Here is a 23,206-nt window from a genome sequence, read left to right on the forward strand (position 1 = left end):
AATTATGGAAAATTTGAGAAATGAGACACCCGCTACGGATAGTAATACCGATTGTAGTAGCGTCCCAACGAGTTCGAGCGCTCGAGATATTCAGAATCATTATTATACAATTTCTTAAACTATTATGATTATTTGTATTTACTACCAACTCCGGAAGTTTCTTTTCAAGCCATTTTCAAGGTAAGTTCATCCTCAAACTTACGCTTATTTACCAATACTTCCCATTTGTACCTATCCATAGTTATTAGCCATTAGTTTTTCAACACTTTTCTTTCCGAATCAATCTTCTCACCATCTTATATCTTTGGATCATTATTCTCGATCATCAAACTTTTATTTTCATTCTCTTTTTTCATTGTTCCTTACATAAATGTAACATAAACTTTTGACTTTAAACAGCCCTTCAAAAAAAATTCACAGCAATTAAATTTGGTGACATTACCTATTTCGTATTTTCCAAAATTTTAAAAAAACAGACTAAAAAATTATTTTTCTTATGGATGTTTGGTACAATGAACTCTAGTTGTAGAAAAATCTACGGGACTTTGAGCCGTAAGGGATTTTAAATTATTATAACTGTGTTAACGAGGGAAACTATTAGCTTTTGTATGCACAACTCTGGCGCGATTTCCCAGGTTGTTGTGTCTGAAATATACGTGTCCACAAAACTGAACTCTTAGTATTTAAAGCCTCATGATATTTCTGACAATTCCGGTATTAAGTTTAATCAAAGAATCCATCGGACGAAGAATAAAAATTAATTAAATTTTGATTTTTGGACTGGTATTCGTTTGAACGTAATAGCATCCCAAAAGCCGTTGGGTTATAAAACGACGACGCGCAGTCATTACCATTTTTAAATTACTCAATCAAAAAAAAGAAGAATTAAATAATTGACGTTTCTTGAACAGAAAGGATTTTTCAAATTTCGAAAATGTTCATTTGTGGACAATTTAAACCTACGATTTGAGGTTAACTCAATAATTAAATCACCGCGCGTTGTTCAACACGATACATTTTGATACTGAATTCGAGATATGACGTTATTAATTTTTATTTCTGATAATGAGGACAGTTGAGCTTTTGGACTGTACAATTTATCTCGAAATAATGCTTGAAATTAATTAGAGGGAATCCAAAAGAGCTGATATCAGATCTCATCCTTTCAGAAAGCTTTCTTAAACACAGCTTCGTTTACCATGTGAATTTTTTTCCAAAAATAAATACAATAAACGGCTATAAAAATTGTTTGGATTGTCTTGTTTGATCTTTCATTGACTTGTTTCACGATAAAAAATATTATTAAGGAGCTTTTATATTTTTTCTGGGAATTGTGATCAAATAACTCATAAATCGCGCGAAAAAGAATTAACAAAAAACAAACTGGATTTTGAATTTATAAAACTGTTCGTGCAATAACGAAAATCTCAAAAGATAATTAACGCTTCCCCGCGAACTGAATAGTAAACAACTTTTCCAGGTAAACATCGAAATATTTAATTTTCAGAATCAGTTGATTATTCAAAAGTATGAATAAACAACAACAGTACACAAAAAATTAATTCCTTGGAGTAACTAAATCGAATAAAGTTACAATTGATTTTTTTAAAATTAGTCAGAGAAAACTTTGTAAGTAAATTAGTGAAGTTTCCGTTTGTTGATATATCATTGGAATGAATTTTACATTTATCGAATAGCACTTGTCAAATCGTTAAGCAAAAAAAGCGGGCATTTCAATTCGATAAAGCTTCGTAACAGAAATTTAACATTTCATAATAACTCTTGCGAATATTTTGTTCATCCCCAAAGAATATCGAGTTTGTGTGTAGTTTTGCCCGTTTCTCCAAGGATAAATTCGAAAGAGAATTCTCTCATGTTTCAATACGAAATTACTTGTAATGGAAATTCAGTTTTATTATAAAATTATGTTTGTATATACGTGTATTATAACAAATTTCAATCTCAAGACTTCCTCGAGGAGCTCCATAATCAAACCATCTTATTGTTTCCATATGGGATTTTACGATGGGTCCAGTATAGGCCCAGACATGGACTAAGTGTCCTAAACTTGGTGGGATTGTGATTCAAACCTGGTTGAGCTAGCGTATAACTATCATTTATGTATCCCAATAAAGTTGGGCTAAAGTATAACTATCATTTATTTATCCCAATAAAGTTGCTCTAACGTTTTTAATAAAGTTTGTTTTGAGAGTTATTCACTACGCATAACATATTGTGGTGTTTTATTCTAATATGATTGGAGGATTTTAGTGGGGAGTATGGGACACCCAAAATGTTTTATTCTCATTGGTTGTTGTTGATTTATCTATGTCAAACGATTTGACCATACTTTCGTCCTTTTTTTATTTGGTTTAACTCTTTTTACTTCTTTTTTATTTACTTAATGAGTCTTTCTCGCGCATTTTCAGTTTGTGGTTTAACGAAATGGGTCAAGTCGATATTTTTTTCATTGCAATTTCAAATTAAACTCTGTCTCAGTTCTACCATAAGATTACTTAGTTTAGGAGTTATTCCCGACGCTGTATAAGGGGATCATCGTCATCAGAAAACCGTAAATTGGCCGCATTACAACGAGGTCCCGTATCAACTTCCAAACCATTCCCGTTTTATCGTCAGATATATGGAATATACGTCAGAAAATAACTTTTTTTATCTCTTTCAATCTGGACTCGCAGAATATGTTACCAATAGAACGATTGTCGATGTGATTACGAAAATAAATATATTGTATGAAAGGAGTTTATATAAAACGACGATTGTTATAATGATAATCCACTGAAATGTTTACCTAAAGTTTTTGAAGACGACAACATGGTTATATAAACGCGAATCAATCAGTGTATTTGTGAATGTTGTCGATTTAGCTAGACATTTGTCTTAAGAGACTTCTGTTTCAATTAGAAATCAAAATTTGTTTATACAAACTTCATTTTTCCAAAAATAAGATGAGATTCATCTTTAGAAACTTTGTTTTTCAAAAAGCAAACCAAAATTTGACTTCGGGAATTGCCATTTCGATAAAAAAAAATTCGTCTTTAGAAACTTCGTTTTTCGAAAACAAAAAAAATATTGTCACAAGAGGCTTTCTTCTGCAATTAGAAACCAAATTTTGTTTGAAGAAACTTTATTTTTAAAAACAAACCAAAATTGGTCTTCAGAAACTTTGTTTTTCAAAAATAAACCGACATTTGGTTTTCAGAACTGTCGTATTCGAAAAAACAAACGAAATTTGTTTTGTTTTTTCCAAAAATAAATTGTCAGTTTTCATAAAAAAATGTATATATATATATATATATATATATATATATATATATATATATATATATATATATATATTTAAATAAATTTAATCATACAATTCAACAAATTAAAGTTATTTATTTGAAAAAATGTTTATTGATAACAGTACGAGCTCTAATAGTAACTATTTAAACTTCTAAATTTTCGGGATCATTGTCTGGTTTTTCTTCACGATTAGAAGTATCGACAGCGTCTTCATCGAAAGCTAATTCTAGTTGAGGTATTGTCGTATCTTCGTTATCGTTTTCAATAATAGTACCCAGTTTGAGATCTTCTTGTTTACAACTAGAAGGTTCGCTTAACATGATAGGTACATTCAAATCTCCAACGCTTCTTTCAACTGGACTCACGAATCTAACGGTTTTCTTCGATTTAGCTATTATCGGTTTATCAATGTCGGTCAACGTGGAATTCACCAACTGATTCTTCTTTATGGATTTAGCGAAATTACTATAATGTGAAGGTTATTTACGGATTACGCACTATTTACTTTTAGTTATGACGATTGAATCTTTGGTATTACGACTTTTTTTACGTAAAGAATGTATTGGTGGTACTCGAGGTAATTTCTCAAAAAGTACTATGGGGAATGTACATTCCGTTTGCGTGGAAGTATCTCTGGTTCTTCTTCTCAATATATTCATGTTCATTATTATAGTAAACGAATCAGTAATTATGACAGGTGTCAAAACAGATCTGTCAATTTTGATAAATAAACTGTCAATTATTGTTGTAGAACTAGATATTAGAGTGTGGGTTTTTTTTCACGTAAAAAGCAAATACAAATTTCGATTAAATTTTGAGTTTATGTGAAAAAAATGTGGAAATAAAAGTTATAGATATTTTAATTTTTTTTGTTTCAAAAATTATCAACCAAGATTTATGTGTTGATGAATTGTAAACTTTTAATACGAGGGCGGTTCGAATATAAGGTAATAACCTTCAATGGTTACATATTTTTGGGATTTCTTCAGAAGGTTTTTGATCCTTGGACAACTCGGACAAACTCCTCCATCAAGCTTCAACTTCTTCACGAGCTCTTAAGAGTAGATTCGGAGAGACGTTTGGAGTTTTGTCAAATCTTCATGAGGAATTATGATGAAAATCGAATATGGAATTATCTTAAATTGTTTTTGATGTAATTATTCAGAAAAGAATCCTGAGAAAAAAATCGTAGATGAACTTGAGATTTTTAGTTGGAATTCAACTAGTTTTGTTGGTATTTATTGGAAACTTTTTAGTGTGAAAACTTTCTAATTCTCGTGGTTAAGAGACGACGCGTTTGGAGTAAAACTTAGGTAAATAGTCAGACCGAAAATTACGAAGTTTAAAGAACGAAGTATGTTTTCACGGCAATTACAATTGTCTACAACTTCATATCATACTCTAAAATGTTCATTATGTAGTTATAACTTTTCACTTTTTACTGTTCTGTATAGGAAAAAAAATCCCATTATGTAGGATCAATTTATAGAAGTTTTTATGTAATTTCAATATCAAAAAACATGTTTGTTTAGACCGTTCCACATATGTACGCAAATCAAATTAGTTTTTCACATAAAAACACAGTCAACCACATTATTTTCATTTTTTTTAATATCGTACGTCTCCAACAAAAAACAACACAATCATTTATTATTTGTTTGTTATAAACTAATACGTGGTTTTAGATTTAAATTTTAATATACTTTATGGAAAATGTTTCCACCTTAAGAACTAACCGTTTCTTCTAAAAACAAGCGATTATTGCTGAACATTTTCCTTCTGCAAGTGAAAATTTGAGGTCGGGTAACAATAACAGTCGCGGAAGGCTAAATCTGGTTAATAAGGTGGTTGGTAAGCCAATTCGCGAATAAATTCAAAGTACTTTCTTTTTCTTTTTTAATAAGATAATTGATAAACATAGTCTCCAAAAAAATGATCGTAATCTTTTTTCCAGCTAACTAAACTGCCTTCTTGAGAATTTCTAGCGTTTAAAACCCACTGTCTTGATTATTTTTTCGTATTAGAAGTTTAGTAGTGGACTAAGTGTGAATCGTCATAAAAATGTTGCTTAAACTGCATCAAATAAGTATGAAAATGGTTGAAATTTACATCTTGTACTATAATCATTTAATTCCACTTAGAAAATCGATTATTAAAGTTGAACGCTACTCACGTGTATTTTCTAGTTATAAGATATGGCGCGATGCAAATTGAAAAAGTATATGTCATGTAAAATTGAAACTAGTCTACATCGTCTTTTGCTGACTGGAAAGGCGGTTCGAAAACGTGATAAAACTTTATGTTTATATATCAACGTCCTTGAATCTCTTTACTAAACTTTAGAAGAAAATATTCTTAAATACAACATCCTAAGAATTGAATTACAACGTTAGAACGTTCAGAGAAGGATTAGCAAAAAAAATAACCAAACCTGAAATATGGCTTTAAGGAAACTATCAATGTATCAAATACTCTGGAAATCTGGGCAGAAAATCAAGCATTTTTCAATTAAGCAGTGATTAGAGCTCTAATATCTAACATACTACCCTGCAATGGATTCGGGGACATACTGTATTAGAGGGTAACGAAATAACTGACAGAATCTCTAAAATAGTGGCGGGCATACCCTTTATAGAACCTGAATCCGTCTGTGGTATCAGCTATAGATCCATAGAGGAACCAATGAAGATGGTGGTATATAGAAATTACTGGGACAATCTACGCAGGCAAAACTCTTCCGGGAAGTTAAAATCAGAGAAAATATGTCGAATGTAATAAAAAAGACACCTAGAAGATGCTTGATGCTCTATCTATATTCTCTGGAGGTGTCAGATACCACCAGGAAGCGTATGGAACAGAAGACGAGGATCTGGAGAAATCCCACATAAAGATTGGGTTCCTTTGTATGTATTTACATTAGTTATCTCGAAATCCGGAAAGCCACCATTCGAACTCCGGGAGTCCCTGGAGGATTTCAATACATTTATATAGCTTGTAGACTTTTAATACTTTTTTGGGGGGAAATCCATTTATTTTTATTAGTATAAAAAAGAAGAAGAATATTTCAAGGTTATAATAAGTATGTTGGATACAAATAATCAATTGTAATCAACAAAATGTTTTTTTGGGGTTATGTTAGGTAAATTTGACATTAACGCGTTTGTATGTCAAATATTGATATAAATTCAAAACCAATATGTCTAGGTTGAGAAAAGAGAAGCGTTGCTTTTGCGATGCAATTAAACCAGGCCCTTTGAGTTATAAACGTAAAATTATGGAAAATTTGAGAAACGATACACCCGCTACGGATAGTAATACCGATTGTAGTAGCGTCCCAACGAGTTCGAGCGCTCGAGATAATTCCAAACCAAAACCCGAAGCTACCAAAGAAGAAAACATCAAACATCGAAGTATGAAGAGATTTAAAATGCAATCGGACGGTGTTATTACATCTATTAATTGCGATACATCTGAAGATAATGAATTTTCTTATAAAAAAGACAATGTTAAGGATAAAACTAAGAATAGCGAAACAGTTTTGTTAATTGAAGCACAAAATGTAGATATTCAGAATCATTATTATACAATTTCTTAAACTATTACGATTATTTGTATTACTAATAACTCCGGTAGTTTATTTTCAAGCCCTTTTCAAGGTATGTTCATCCTCAAACTTAAGCTTATTTACCAATACCTTCCATTTGTACCTATCCATACTTATTAACCACTAGTTTCTCATCCCTTTTCTTTCCAAATCAATTTTCACACCATCTAATATCTTTGGATCATTATTCTCGATCATCCAACTTTTATTTTCATTCTCTTTTTTCATTGTTTCTTACATAAATGTAACCTAAACTTTTGACTTTAAACAGACCCTCAAAAAAATTCGCAAGCAATTAAATTTGGTCACTTATAACCTATTTCGTATTTTCCAAAATTTAAAAAAAACTCGGGGGGTACATGATAGATTTTTACTTAAAATTCGATTATAACAGACTAAAAAAATATTTTTCGTACGGATGTTTGGTACAATGAACTCTAGTTGTAGAAAAATCTGCGGGACTTTGAGCGGTAAGGGATTTTAAATTATTATAACTGTGTTAACGAGGGAAACTATTAGCTTTTGTATGCACAACTCCGCGCGCGATTTCCAAGACTGTTGTGTCAGAAATATACCTGATCACAAAACTGAGTTTTCCAACTATTATATGTTAATAATCATGTCGGAGCTGTTGGGTTATAAAACGACGACGCGCAGTCATTACCATTTTTAAATTACTCAATCAAAAAAAAAAAGAATTAAATAATTGACGTTCCTTGAACAGAAAGGATTTTCCAAATTACAAAAATGTTCATTTGTAGATTATTTAAACCTACGAACTTTTGATTTGAGGTTAACTCAATAATTAAATCACCGCGCGTAGTTCAGCACCATCCATTTTGGTACTGAATTCGAGCTTATGACGTTATTAATCTTTATTTTTGATTCTGAGGAGAGTTGAGCTTTAGGACTGTACAATTTATCTCGAAATAATTCTTGAAATTGGACTTTTAATTAATTAGAGGGAATCCAAAAGAGCTGATATCAGATCTCATCCTTTCAGAAAGCTTTCTCAAACACAGTTTCGTTTACCATGTGTAATGTATTCCACATCAAATATTTAATTTGTTCCAATAAGCATAGGCAACCCTTATTACTTCTTCTTGATATGATATTTCGAATATTTAACGCAGACGTTTAAGAGTTATTTTTTATTGTGTGCATGCACGTTTTCCTTATTGTAGTAGGAGTTCGCCTCTCTCTTCTATTCGAATCGTTGAACCGTTAACATCGAATGCACGGTTGTCAGATTGAACACATTGTAATATTAATTTCGAATTGTTTCTTTTTTAATTATTAAAGTGAGTTTGCACTCGTGGTACTTTTGCTCAACCCTAATCAAGACATTACAATTGGCGACGAGGTAAAACGGAAACGCATATATTATTTTTTTTTGGTTGAGAAATTGTCCGGAAGTTTCGCGCAAGTTGCACATGGTTATCGTCGGCATGGCACAAGAAAATCCTTCTACTCCTGCTACATCTTCAGCTATTGGTAAGCTAACAGAGTTTTCAGCCAAAGATTCGATTGGTCGATTTTTAGCGCCAGGCTAGAGCAATATTTTATTGCAAACGGCATTACGGATTCAGAAGTAAAACGTGCTCTTTTGCTGAATGCATGCGACGAAGATGCCTACAGATTGATTTATAGCCTGTGTGTTCCAAATAAGCCCGAAACGAAGACCTACAAGGACTTAATTAAGCTTTTCGACAAACATTTTAAAACAACAACCAGTGCCTTTGCAGCACGCCAGAAGTTTTATGAAGCCACGAAGAGTCGTGTTGAAACGGCCGCTGAATGGGCCGCAAGATTACGTAACCTGGCTTCAAAATGTGATTTCGGAACTGAATTAGAAGCGTTGCTCAGAGACAAGTTCATCATGGGGATGGATAATACCAAGGTCCTGGAGAGACTATTCGAAGAAAAGGTGACAATTTCCCTCGACAGAGCAATGGAGATAGCCAGTATTGTAAGAAATCAACATGACGTAACCGTGAAAGAAGAAATTTTCTATCAAGACCATGTGCATCAACGAGGAGGAAGAGGATTTGGCAACAGGGGGTCGGCGCCGCCGCTGCGAAGACCACGTCAGTTTCCTGTACCACAAAATGGAAACTACCGACAGCAACCAAATTTGAGCGGAGCTCGCAAGATGGAGCCGGCCCACGTCGACGCCAACCTGTCATCGCGTCAAATGTCAATCAGGTCAGCTGCGAGGTCTGCGGAAAAACAGGACATAACAAAGATAAGTGTGTTTTTAAAAATTATTTTTGTAATGAAATAGGCCACTTAGCCAATATTTGCCAGAAAAAACTTAAGAGGGGTAATTATTTTTTAGATAATAATAATTCTGATTTATCATCTGATGATGAAACCAGTAAGTTTGATCACATTTTTAATTTATCTGCTTCAAATGATGAAATCACAATTGAAATAACAATAAACAAGCAACTGTTTACTTTTCAATTGGACACAGGGGCCTCGGTCTCTGTAATTTCTGAACAATTTAGAGAAAAACATTTGAATAAGTTCATTGTTTATCGAACCAGCAAAACTTTGGGAAGTTATGATGGTTCAAGTATTCATCCTTTGGGATTTATTGAGGTAAAAGTGACCTTTAATTTAAAAACAGAAACAATACGGTTGTATATAATTTCTAATGGGGGCCCTCCGTTATTGGGTAGAGATTTTTTCAATTTATTTAAACTAAGTGTAAATAGCATTAATAATTTAATTGATAAAAATGAAAACTTACTACAAATTGAGGATTTAAATAATGTAATTAAGATAAAGAAAATGTTATCAAAGAAGTATTCTAAAGTATTTTTTCCTTCCTTGGGTAAATTTAATGGAGGTGCTCTGCGACTGGATATGCAACAGGGAGCCAAGCCCAAGTTTTGCAAAGCCCGTTCCATCCCTTATGCCGAAGAGTTGAGGCGGAACTAGTCCGACTTGTCACTGAAAACATCTTGAGCCCAGTATCATACAGCAGTTGGGCAACACCCATTGTACCAGTAGCTAAGAAAATGGAACCATCAGAATTTGTGGTGACTATAAAATTACTTTTAATCCTGTATTGTTAATTGATAAATACCCATTGCCCCGTATTGAGGAATTATTTTCTAATCTACAAGGCGGAGTTGAGTTTTCAAAAATTGATCTTTCTCAAGCATATCAGCAGATTGAGTTAGACAATGAGTCAAAGAAATTAACAACTATTAATACTCCAAACGGGTTATTTAGTTATAATCCTTTACCTTTTGGTATTGCTAGTGCTCCAGCAATGTTTCAAAGAATAATGGAACAAATCTTAGCATGTTTAGATGGGGTTGTTTGTTTTTTAGATGACATTTTAATTACTGGAAAAAGTTTTGGATAGGTTACAAAAAAGTGGTCTTACGGTAGCATTAGACAAATGTGAATTTTTCAAAAACTCAGTACAATATTTGGGTACCACAATTGATAAATAAGGATTGCATACAAGTGAAGATAAAGTTAGAGCGATTGTTGAAGCTCCAGTATCTCAAAATATTACTCAACTTAGATCATTTTTGGGGTTTGTGAATTTTTATAATAAATTTATACCTAACGTGGCCTCAGTACTTCAGCCTTTGTACAATTTATTGAAGAAAAATGTTGAATTTATTTGGTCTGAACAATGTACAATGGCATATAATAAAATTAAAAACATAATTAGCTCTGCTCCCATTTTGGAGCATTATGACCCAAATTTACCAGTAAAGTTGACTGTTGATAGTTCTTATTATGGTGTTGGAGCTATGATTTCACATGCCATTAATAATGTAGAAAAACCCATTAGTTTTGCATCTTTAACACATTCTAGCAGTCAACAAAAATATTCTCAAGTAGAAAAAGAAGCTTTGCCATTGTTTTTGGTGTGAAGAAGTTTTATCAGTATCTGTATGGTAGGAGATTCACAATAAAAACGGATGCCAAATGTTTAGTAACTTTATTAATAATAATCTTTATTAATAGCACTTGGCTAGAACATATACATATACAAAATTCCATATTCACACAGAAAGAAGATAAATAAATCAAATACAGTACTTCCAGATAAATAGCTACCACTTATATAACAATATTCTCTCTTATAAATGTTTTGCACAAATTCTTGAACTGCGATAGACTACCCGAATGCCTGACGCTTTCAGGCAGTTTATTGTATTGCTTTAAACCTTTGTAAAATAAGCTATTCTGGCTGAAATTAGTAGATACCCTATTGATATAAATATAAAAATTATTTTGTGACTCTGTATCATATTTATGTATATCTCTTACAAATTTACAGTTTTGCAGTAGGTGTTTAGGTACTAAATCATTCAACATCTTGTAAATAAATATCATAGTGTTATAAGTTATAATTTGCCTTACACTTAAAAGATTTGTTGTTTTTAGCATATCAGTTATTCTAGCATATCTGTCACAGTTCAAAATCATACGTAATGCCTTATTTTGTTTTTTCTGTAAAATATCTATCTGGGTATTATTCATCAAAAATAACAATGTGGAACAAAAATAAAAATGTGGAGCAATGATAGTTTTATAAATAGTTAACTTAGACCAGCAACTCAAGTTTTGTGACGTACGTCCTAATACATTACTTTTTTTAGCAATTTTATTTGTTATAAATTTATAATGCTCAGAAAACGATAAATTTTCGTCTATTATACAACCTAGGTACTTATACTGTACTACCCTTTCAACCATTTCATTGTCTATTTTAACTACACTGTTTGCATTGAGAGTCAATACCTTATTTTTATTTTTCAGAATCATCAATTTAGTTTTATTTATATTAAGTCTGAGAGAGTTGATATTCAACCATTCAAATAAATTACTGAGTTCTTCATTTAGTGTTTGTATTATTTCATCAACATTATCACCCACAGTATATATCATAGTGTCATCAGCAAACAGCTGGATTCTACACTTTTTTATAGTCTTAACAATGTCATTTATATATAGAATAAATAGAGTGGGTCCCAACACCGTTCCCTGTGGTACACCATAAGTGGTTTGAGCAGCTGCTGAAATATTATTATACTTAGTTACTTGAGTCCGATCAGTTAAGTAATCTTGAAACCACTTGAGAATGGATGATCTAAACCCATATTTTTCCATTTTGTGTAATAGTAGCTGCCTGGAGATTGTCTCAAAGGCACGCTTAAAATCTAAGAAAACTACACCGACAAGATGACCCTCTTCCAATGCCTCTTTCCAATTAAATATCACAGTTTGTAAAGCGCTTTCACACGAATTTTTATGCCTAAAACCTGACTGATAGTCAGTAAAGATTTTATTTTCTTCAATATATTTCACTATTTGATCATTTACACATATTTCAAGGAGTTTTCCATATGGTGGTACCATATTGATAGGCCTGAACTCCTCACATTTAATAGTATCCTTAACTTTTTCAACTGGGATGACCATACTGTTCTTCCAAGAGTTTGGAAAAATTCCCTTCTCTAGCTGCTGTTAATTATTTTAAGAAATTTGTCTCCTATTGCTTCAAACCCGTATTTTAATATTTGTACCGTGATACCATCAGTATTACTTTCTTTATTTTTCATCTTTTTTACTATTTTTCGTAGATCTGTCATTTCTAAAATTTTAAATTTTTCCATTACGCATTTAACTTCTATATTACTTACAATTTCATTTTGATTATTATTTTTCACTATTTCTTTAATACTGTCTAGGAAAAATATGTTAAATTGTTCACTTATTTCTTTACCTGTGATTCGTTTATTATCAAATATTATTTCGGGTTTAGGTCCCTCATTTGTTTTGGAATTTATAAGTTTTTTTATTGTTTTCCACATTTCTGTGGGGTCGTCCTTCAACAAGTCAATCTTATCATTGAAATAATTAGTTTTCGTATTTCTGATCATTGATACAACTTTGTTTCTTTGTTGTCTATAATTGTTCCAGTCCTCATCAGCTTTTGTTACTATGGCTCTTTGATATAGATGATCTCTTAGTTTAATTTCATTACTTATCTCTTCATTCCACCACTTCTTAACTCCAAATTTTTCCGTATATACCACTGTTCTTTCTGGAGCAAATTGATTTAGTGCACATAGTAGATTATCGATTAAACATTCAGCTAATTTGTTTGTGTCTTGTGACTGAGGCCATGCCATGTCCATAAGTTTAAGCTGGAATCCCATTACATCCATAGATTTGTAGTTTCTATAACTTTTTTCTTTACGTTTTTCAATATATTTACTTTTAAGATCTACTGTAATAATTGAATGATCGGTAGTTTTAGGGGTTGTTAGTACTTCGTAGTTAATATTCTTTTGGTTTGTGAGAAGAAGATCAATTTTTGTGGATGATATCCTTGTTACTCGAGTATACTTATCAATCAGCTGGTAGATACCATGCTTTGCGATTAGATCATTAAGTTTAATACTATAAAAGTGATTACTTGCCAGATCTATATTGAAATCACCCAAAATTATAATAATTGCATCCTGGTTCAGGTTTTCCATGAAGTTATCAAGTTTATTTAAGAACTCTGCATCACTTGTGCTCGGTGAGTGATATAAAGAATATAGATAATATTTTTGTTTTTCCAAGGCAATTTCAATTCCTGTTATCCATACATTTCTATTATCACTTATATTAAGAATTTCTTTATACCTATATCCTTTTTTTATGTATATTATTGTTCCTCCTGTATGAGCACTTGTAGAAAAACTAATTACCGAGTTATATCCTATAATCTCTATTTCATTTGAGGTAAAATCTTGAGTAACGTGAGTTTCTGAGAGACATATAATATTTGGTTTATTTTGATTTGCAATCCACGTTAGTTCTGTTTTGTGTGTACTTAATCCCTGTATATTTAAATATAAGATACTTGGTCCTGGTTGCTATATTACGTTGTTTCTTCTATGTATTTCAGGATATTTTATTTTTTCTTGTAACTGTTCTACTACTCTTTTATACGCTTCGCAGGTTTTTTCATATGCCTTATATTTACTATCAATGTGTGGTATTTTTAATATTTCTGCTGCATATTTACAATTTGCGCAACATATATCTCTTGAGTTACACTCAGTTGCTTTATGTTCTCCTGCACATATTTGACATGTAGGTGTTTCCTTTTTGCATTCTTTCGCGAGATGTCCAAACTTCCAGCAGTTATAGCACTGCTTTACATTTAGACTGTCATTGAAAAAACAACTTTTCCATCCTATATGTATTTTTTTCCTATTCTCAATGCATTCGTATGTATGTACATCCATTTGCAGAATGATATTCATGTTTCCTCTGTATGTTTTAATTTTATGCACTATCTTTAATTCTCTCTCTTCTAGCTCAGTATTTATCAAATTCTGTAAAATACTTTTCTCTATGAGACTGTCCTCATCTTCTAACTCTTTTGGATCTACATTAAATACTATTATCCTAGGATTTTTCTTTTCGGGTATATTTACTTTATATGAATGACCCAAAGAAGTTTTAATGCTTTCGCACACATTCTGTACCTTTTCTTTTCCATTCTCATTGCACTTTATTGCCACTCCTCCATCTCGTATGTACTTAATTTTTGATACACTAATTCCAAGTCCACTGGGATTAATTTTTTCTTCTATTGTCTTTTTTGTAGATTCACTTGTTTGGGCACTATCCTTTGGTTTTACTATTATGACTTCTTCCTTCTGTTTTTTCACTGCCAGACTGTAATCACCTTGTCCATTAGCTAACTTCTTTTTTAATTCATCAATTTCTTCTTGTAGAAGGTTAATTATTGTTGTTTTATCATCTATTATTGTTTCCTTACTCAATAATAACTTATTGAATAACTCCAAGGATTTTCCATTATTACATTTTTGACAGTATAATTTCATTACTCGGGAAGAAAGCTGTAAAACTTTTACTTCTGATGCTGTAAGCCCTCCACAATCTTTGCATATTGCATCTCTACATCCATCACAATCAAATAGGTCCTTATTTTTAACTTTGATTTGTTTACAAATTTCGCATTTCATTTTTGAGGTTATCTTTCATGAAAATTAAAAGTTACCATCAAATATGCAGATTTCCACAGTGCTTTCAATTATTATAGAAAGACACAACTTCACTTATAGAATTCCTATTCTTTAGCATATATTTTTCCACTTTTTTTTCAGTATTTTTCTGTTATGAATCAAACACGCCGTCAACCTCGACATAACCTGACATTATTTGGAAATAAGAAAGGCATTCCACCACTTGCCACTAACAGATTGCAACGTTGGGCTCTAATACTTTCAAATTTTGTTTTTGATGTGGAGTATGTGCAATCAAAAGATAATACGGCTGACCATTTTTCTTGTTTACCCTTAGGGGAAGAATTAAAAGAGTTTGACATTGAGAGTTCTTACTTAAACTTTATTGCCTCAAATACTGATTTGCCGATTGTTTGGGAACAGATCAAAACGGAAACTCAACATGATAAAATTTTATCACAAATTTGTTAATATGGGGTGGCTTAAAAAGATACCACAGTTATGTAAACCTTATCTTAATTATAAAAACAATTTTAGTGTGGTCGATGGTTGTTTGATGCTGGGCCACAAAGTCGTAATTCCTTGTAATTTAAAAGGAAATATATTAAAACAACTACATTCTCCTCATTTTGGAATGGTCAAAACTAAAAGCTTGGCTCGTTCTTATGTATGGTGGCCGCAAATTAGTTATGATAATGAAAATGTAATTAAATCTTGCGAATATTGTTTAAAAACTGTGATCCTCCCAAAACACCATTAAAAAATTGGGATTTTCCTGATAGACCATGGGAAAGAATTCATATTGATTTTTTAGGTCCAATTCTTGATAAATATATTTTAGTGTTAGTTGATGCTCATACAAAATGGCTAGAAGCTGTTGTCACTTCAAACACTAAATCTGGTGCAACAATAAATATTTTAAGGGATATTCTTTCTAGATTTGGCTTACCTTTTGCTTTAGTTTCTGACAACGCTACTACTTTTAAATCTAATGAATTCCAAACATTTTTAAGTAAAAACAACATAGAATTTAAAGAAATTGCACCTTTTCATCCAGCATCTAATGGTCAAGCTGAAAATGCGGTTAAAACAGTTAAACAAGCACTACTTAAGATTTTAAAAAGGAGTTCATTGTCAGAACTTAACCGTAATTTAAACAATTTTCTTTTATCTTATCGAATTACACCACACTGTTCTACAGGAAAATCTCCAGCCAATGTAATGTTTCAAAGAAACATAAGAAGTGTTTATGATTTTTGGAATAACAATGTAAATATTGTAAATCATAAAGCTATTGATGTAACAGACTTTAGTATTAGTCAACAAAATGTAAAAGTAGATCTTAATCAAATATCTAAAAGTCAGGACAATCAATGTAAATATTTCAAAGGTAGTAGAAATAAAACTTATTTAATAGGAGATCATGTAGCAGTAAGGGATTATAGAGTTGTTAATAAGCCTTCTTGGGTATAGGGAATAATTCATAAGAAGATAGGTTCAAAAACCTATCTTCTTATGAACCTAACCCTTATTACTTCTTGATACGATATTTCGAATATTTACCGCAGGCGTTTAAGAGTTATTTTTTATTGTATGCATGCACGTTTTCCTTATTGTAGAAGGAGTTCGCCACTCTCATTTATTTGAATCGTTGAACCGTTAACATCGAATACACGGTTGTCAGATTGAACACATTGTAATATTAATTAAGAATTGTTTCTTTTTTAATTAATAAAGTAAGTGAATTTTCACTCGTGGTACTTTTGCTCAACCCTAATCAAGACATTACACCATGTGAGTTTTTTCCAAAAATAAATACAATAAACGGCTATAAAAACTTGTTGTTTGGATTGTCTACTACAAGTTGTTAGAACTTTAATTAACTTGCTTCACGATGAAAAATATTATTAAGGAGCTTTTATATTTTTTCTGAGAATTGTGATCAAATAAATTATAATCGTGCGAAAAAGAATTAATAAAATACAAACTGAGTTTTGAATTTATAAAACTGTTCGTGCAATAACGAAAATCTCAAAAGATAATTAACGCTTCCTTGCGAACTGAATAGTAAATAACTTGTCCAGGTAAACATCGAAATATTTAATTTTCAGAATCAGTTGATTATTCAAAAGTATGAATAAACCACAACATTACACAAAAAAAAACCCTTGGAGTTACTAAATCGAATAAAGTTACAATTGATTTTTTAAAAATTAGTTAGAGAAAACTTTGTAAGTAAATAAATGAAGTTTCCGTTTCCGTTTGTTGATATATTATTGGAATGAATTTTACATTTAACGAATGTCAAATCGTTAAGCAAAAAAGCGGGCATTTCAATTCGCTAAAGCTTCGTACCAGAAATTTAACATTTCATAATAACTCTTGCGAATATTTTGTTCATCCCCAAAGAATATCGAGTTTGTGTGTAGTTTTGCCCGTTTCTCCAAGGATAAATTCGAAAGAGAATTTTCTCCTGTTTCAATACGAAATTACTTGTAATGCAAATACAGTTTTATTATAAAATTTCGTTTCTATATACGTGTATTATAACAAATTTTACTCTCAAGACTTCCTCGAGGAGCTCCATATTCAAAGCATCTTATTGTTTCCCATATGGGATTTTACGATGGGTCCAGTATAAGCCCAGACTTGGACCAAGTGTCCTAAACTTGGTGGGACTGTGATTCAAACCTGGCTGGGCTAACGTATAACTATCATTTATGTATCCCAATAAAGTTGGGCTAAAGTATAACTATCATTTATGTATCCCAATAAAGTTGGGCTAAATTATAACTATTATTTATGTATCCCAATGAAGTTGGGCTAAAGTATAACTATCATTTATGTATCCCAATAAAGTTGTGCTGAAGTATAACTATCATTTATGTATTCCAATAAAGTTGGGCTAAAGTATAACTATCATTTACGTATCCCAATAAAGTTGGGCTAAAGTATAACTATCATTTATGTATCCCAATAAAGTTGGGCTAAAGTATAACTATCATTTATTTATCCCAATAAAGTTGCTCTAACGTTTTTAATAAAGTTTGTTTTGAGAGTTATTCACTACGCATAACATATTGTGGTGTTTTATTCTAATATGATTGGAGGATTTTAGTGGGGAGTATGGGACACCCAAAATGTTTTATTTTCATTGGTTGTTGTTGATTTATCTATGTCAAACGATTTGACCCTACTTTCGTCCTCTTTTTTATTTGGTTTAACTCTTTTTACTTCTTTTTTATTTACTTAATGAGTCTTTCTCGCGCATTTTTAGTTTGGGGTTTAACGAAATGGGTCATGTGGATATTTTTTTCATTGCAATTTCAAATTAAACACTGTCTCAGTTCTACCATAAGATTACTTAATTTAATAGTTATTTCCGACGCTTATTAAGGGGACCATCGTCATCGGAAAACCGTAAATTGGCCGCATTACAACGGGGTTCCTTATCAACTTCCAAATCTTTCCCGTTTTATCGTAAGATATATGGAATATACGTCAGAAAATAACTTTTTTTTTATCTCTTTCAATCTGGACACGCAGAATATGTTACCAATAGAACGATTGTCGATGTGATTACGAAAGTAAATATATTGTATGAGAGGAATTTATATAAAACGACGATTGTTATAATGATAATTCACTGAAATGTTTGACTTCAGTTTTTGTAGACGACAACATGGTTATATAAACGCAAATCCATCAGTGTATTTGTGAATGTTGTCGATTTAGCTGAGGAAGCTGTACAGTCTTTTTCAAGATCAAAAATCGATAGTGATTCTACGAGGCCCAAATTCGATCAACTTTATCCAACAAAATCCGCACCTAGAGCAATTTCTCCAAGACAGAACAGAACTTCAAGATCAAAAAGGGTACATCTTTTTCTTCTCGCATTTTACATAAGTAAACAGTTTTATTTAGAACATGGTTCTGTTTTGTAGTTAAAACTTTCATTCCTTCGACGTAGAGGTGGTTTTCCTTTGGTTTTGTAACAATTTTGATAGATTCTTCTTTGAAACCAATTAAACCAATTGGTGAGTCGAAAAATAGACTTTCGTCTTAAGATACTTTCTGTTTCAATTAGAAATCAAAATTTGTTCGTACAAACTTCAATTTTCCAAAAATAAGGTGAGATTCGTCTTTAGAAACTTTATTTTTCAAAAAGCAAACCAAAATTTGACTACGGGAATTGCCATTTCGATAAAAAACAAAATTCGTCTTTAGAAACTTTGTTTTTCGAGAACAAAAAAATATTGTCACAAGAGACTTCTTTTGCAATTAGAAACCAAATTTTATTTGTAGAAACTTTATTTTTCAAAACAAACCAAAATTGGTCTTCAGAAACTTTGTTTTTCAAAAATAAACCGACATTTGGTTTTCAGAACTGTCGTATTCGAAAATACAAACGAAATTTGTTTATAGAAACCGTTTTTTTCCAAAAAGAAATTGTCATTTATCATAAAAAAATGTTGGTGGATTGCTAGGAACCAGAAATAAGTGGACTTAGGGAGAGATACATTACCTATAAGGAAAATAAGATCCGAGATTATTTTATATATCATACAATACATGTGAACGTCCATTTTCAAACTGAAATAATTTCGACTATCAAATCAACAATAATTTTATCAACGATCTAATTTAATGAACAGTTACAACAAAATTTCTCTGTAACACAGTTTATAAAGCCGATGAGGAGGTTCACCTTTTGTTTTCCATTTCCAACTTTTTTCCCTCCACGCTTTTATTTATTTGGGAGGATGAATTAATAAAAAAGTATACAACGTAAAGTTTTACACTCCGTTAGAACTTCATGTACGTCCTGGAAAAAAAGGGAGACATCAAATATCCCCCAAAATAAAATACGTTGCGAAAAATATTCCCAATAAAAAATTTCTCAACGAGGTCGTTTTAGAGAAATTTTCAGTGGAGTGGTTGCTCCCACAAGTACCTAGCCTGACCTAGACATGTCTACTCCTTATATTTTAAGCCATTTTTCTGGACATTCGAATTTCATTGTGTAATGAAACGCTTTGGGATATCTTGACAATCAAAACGATTACCACTCGAATAATCGATCATAATCGATTTTTAGCCAATTACGTTTCTCAATTCGTAAAACTGAATGAATTATTATGTTTCAATATTTGTTGTATAAAATTTAATATTCAAACTTTCTATTGGATATTGTTTGTTTTATTAGGAGTTCGTGATGTTTTTTATGACTTTTTGAAATTTAAAATATCCGGTTTTGACTAGGAGACATCACAACAATTTCGGTTTTTAATTCATTACATACTGTTTATACGAAATGTAAAAGTTTATTTTGATATACAGCGTACTGCAAGGGATTTATTTATAAAAAGCAGTGGCTATATAACCAAACAGACTGATTACAATGTTCACTCCGATATAGATTGACGCGCGTTTCGATAACCGTTATATTATCTTCAGAAACTGAAGATAAACTGTTTATTCTAAGAGCATTTACTCCCTCGAAACCTCCCGCATAGATATCTGATTTTTCGAAAGCTTTGCCTGACTTTTGTATAAGTTTATTTAATTTCTTATTTTTTAGACCTTTTAATATGTTCATACTTCTAAGTTTTCTTGATTTTTGGAGTCTTTTATTTTAAAAAACGTCAAATTTTTATTAGTATTTCAAAATTAAATTGAAATAATGTCGAAAAATAAACAAAAATCATACTATAAATGTAGTTAGTAGTAAAATTTAAGAAAAGAACGTCCAAAAACGTACAAAAACAAAAATAAAAGTGTAAGTCTTACGTTAAACAAAGTCAAAGAAAAATATTTAACAGTGTAAAATTTATTTTAAAAAATGATAGTTTCGTTGTTGTTGAGTTCCAACCCAAAATTCATCACCCTCTATATGTTGAAAACGATAAAAAAATCAAAAACAATTGCTCATAATGGATAGAACAAATTTTTAGAAAAATATAGAAAACCAAACATGTTTATCGGTTAAATAATCACTCCCCAATTCACATCAATTTCCTTTTTTAATGGTGCACGCGCCCTTTTTGCATTTATTTTTTACGATACTTTTTCATTTAGAGTTGATTGGTTCGTGTTTATTTATCCATCTTTTCATAGCGAGAGGAATAAATATGCATTTTGAATAATTAAAAATGTAATAACAAAACTGGTATACATTTTATCACAAAAAAACATCCAAAAACAATAATGTATGTAATATATAAAACATGGAAATTCGTAATAAAAGTTGCAGACGGTGGAAGAATGAAGCTGTTAAAGTAACGGCGATGTTCCGAAACTATAATTTTGTATAATGTTCAAAAAAAAAACAACAACTTATATATATAGAAATGTAAAAGGTCCCCGACACTGCCACACGACCAGCGGATTCCAAAGTGCAATAAACAATATTCACATAGTCAGCGGATTCCAAAATACGTATCAAATAAATATAAGTTCATTGCATTAAATTAGAGTTCATTCATTGTTTTGTTACTGTTCATTGTTAAAATATTGATTTGTCTGTAAAGTTATTTTCTGTGCAAATTATAAGTCGTTTATTGTAAATAAAAATACTTTTTAAAAAAGTTAAAAGTGTCTTAAAGAACATTTCTGGCGCTGCGAACAGGATCAAATTCGTACAGAAACACAAGTTTTCCTGGTCAACTTTAGTTGTTAAACGAGACGATCCATCGAACCAAGGCGAGAAAAACGTAGTATGCAGAAGACATCACCAGTGATCATCTTCTTGTAAGTACAACATTCCTTTTCACCTTATTTATGAGCAATTTTAGCGATATTTCTGAAAGTAACTTACATTTATTATTGTCAAATCACTCTATAAACCCTTTGGACAGTTCTACTTCAGCTAATATTTCTCGATTTTTTAAAAATCAAATTTTAAAAGTTCGAAATACTGCTAGCTTGAATATGTCTCTTCAAAACAATGTTATCTCCAGCCTCTGTGCCCCTCTACCTGAATTTAGTTCGAAAGATAATCTTTCAACATTTATAAAATCGGTAGATAACTTAATTACGTTCCTTCGGTCACAGAATCTCACTCAATCTCAAGAATTCATATGAAATGCCAATATTATTTCTCGTATAAAAGGTGAACCTAGAGATTTTTTAAACTACTCAAATTTAACACTTTGGACTGATGCACGTCCAGCATTACTATCTAAATACGGAGATCGACGCCCCGAAGATATTTTACTAACTCAATTATCTACAACAGTTCAGTACGATAATGAGACGTATGACCAATATCACCAAAGAATCTCTAATAATTTAAATGATTTGCTTCAACACATAGCTATAATGATAATATAGAAACTGTAAATTTCAAAACCCCATACTTTAAAAATATTTCTCTCAAAACGTTTTACACTAGCATTAACGAGCCATATTGTGAATATTTATCACATTTTCAAATAAATTCTCTCGATGAAGCCCTGCACAAATGTATCTCCTACGATAATCATAAAAATCAACAATTATATATGAACTTTTTGAGGAGTCAACAAAATAGAAGACTACCCTCTATCCAAAAATCAAAACAAAATTCTATTCCTTCAAACCACAATAGATTTAATCAAACTTTCACGCGAAACCCTATTATTAACCCAAGTCCCCCACGAAATAACTCTTTTTCAAATATCCTTATTTCTCCCATAAATAGAATCCAAAATAACCACCCCTTTAGAAAAAACCAAAGTTTCACTAGATCTCAGCCTAATAATACTTTTGGTAATAACCATACATTTAATAATCCATCTACCAACAATTCTTTTGGAAATAATCCAAACCCCCTTGCTCCACAACACCAAAGAAATTCTCTAACTACTCGAAATGTCCCACAACCAATGAGTGGTGTACAAAGTATTTCTAGTAGAAATCAACCAATGAGTACTTCCACGAGAAAAACTTTTAATTTTAATGTTGATTCCCATCAAAATGAATACTTCAACCCTAACGATACTTTAGACTTTGACGATACAAATGACAATTTTGAAAACGAAAATTCTCATCCAGACGTCCAGGTCGAAAATTTTTACGAAGCCACTCACGAAGCACCAAGTCAATCACAACTTTTCACAAGAAATCAGCAAAGTAATTCTATTAGGAATAGTTCATCCAACCATAATTCAAAACCAAGAAATTAGGAGAAGTAGCATCTTAATGACAAACGAGCCAATTACTATAGAAGGAATACGATACAATAAGAAAATTGTGCAAGAAATTACAGTGCCGCAAGTAGTCCCAATCA

Source organism: Diorhabda sublineata, chromosome Y (assembly GCF_026230105.1).
Source record: "Diorhabda sublineata isolate icDioSubl1.1 chromosome Y, icDioSubl1.1, whole genome shotgun sequence".
In the NCBI taxonomy this organism is placed as follows: domain Eukaryota; kingdom Metazoa; phylum Arthropoda; class Insecta; order Coleoptera; family Chrysomelidae; genus Diorhabda; species Diorhabda sublineata.